This window comes from Berghia stephanieae, chromosome 6 (genome assembly GCF_034508935.2).
Source record: "Berghia stephanieae isolate SIO BIC M18660-M18661 chromosome 6, UCSD_Bste_1.3, whole genome shotgun sequence".
Lineage (NCBI taxonomy): Eukaryota > Metazoa > Mollusca > Gastropoda > Nudibranchia > Aeolidiidae > Berghia > Berghia stephanieae.
The window spans coordinates 13,152,303-13,153,541 of record NC_088365.1 but is presented as its reverse complement, the minus strand read 5'-3'; positions in this window follow the sequence as shown (position 1 = coordinate 13,153,541).

Here is a 1,239-nt window from a genome sequence, read left to right as displayed (position 1 = left end):
TTGGGAGGGGGGAACGTTTTTAAAAAAAAGTCTCCCCCATCCCAAACACCCTACAGGAAGATTATAAAAAAGTTTCCCCCCTCCCAAAACATTATAATTACAGGGGATGTAGGAGCTTTCGGAAGGCCACCGAAGGTATGTTTTGTCTATTAAAAATAATTAATTTTTTTTTTGGAGAACTCCGAGGCAGACAAAATACAGTGGACTGGCAGTCGGCTTGCTTGACGGTTGTCTCAACATGGCAGCCACAAGGGAGATAATCAAACAATTCGACCATCTTTTACTTTTTGTCAAGACTAGACTCCCTTGAAATGTTTATTGTCTCTCACAAACTAGGGAAGGATAAAAGGCCTAAACCATTAACATCTCTATGAAGTTGACGTCACTCAGGTCTTTGTTATGCTTTTTGCCATCCGCATTTCTGAAAAATTCTCACTAAAATTGCATTAACCAGACTATCAAAGTTCAGGGTTACACTGACTTTTGTATCTTGGTCTGTTATACTTCCGGATGGCGATGTTGTGAGTTTCTTATCAAGTGCATACTAATACTATCTATATCCGTCAGACTGTAAATGTTTAAGGTTACACATAGTTTGTGTGTTCGTACGTTTCATACGGCAAGCATGTATAGTACGTATTTTACTTCAACGCTGAGCATCAATATTCGTCTAAAAACAAACAAACAACATAAAACAAACTATAGATAGTATGCGCTTGGCTAAGAAGCTCATAACATTGCCATCCGGAAATATAACGGGCCAACACACAAAACCGTGTGTATCCATGAACGTTTATAGTCTGGTTAATACAGTCCAGTGAGTTTACTCATAAACGCGGATGGCAAAAAAAAAAACAATAACAAAGACCTGAGTGACGTCATCTTCGAATTATCTATAGCCAGTATGCACTTGGCTAAGAAGCTCACAACATTGCCATCCGGAAATATAATGAACCAACACACAAAACTATGTATAACCTTAAACGTTTAAAGTCTGGTAATACAATCTAGTGAGAACTACTCATAAACATGGATGGCAAAAATAAAAAACAAAGCCCTGATTGGCGTCATCTTCGTTCTATCTATTTATTGCTACCTTCAAGCCAAAAGTGAAAATCCGAGTCGAGAAACGTATGGAGTGGCAATAGAAGGAACGAAATACGATTCAATAGTCTGATGTCACGCCGCCGGGCAACGGCGGCCATCTTGGTTCTAAACAAAGAAAATCATTACTTTTTA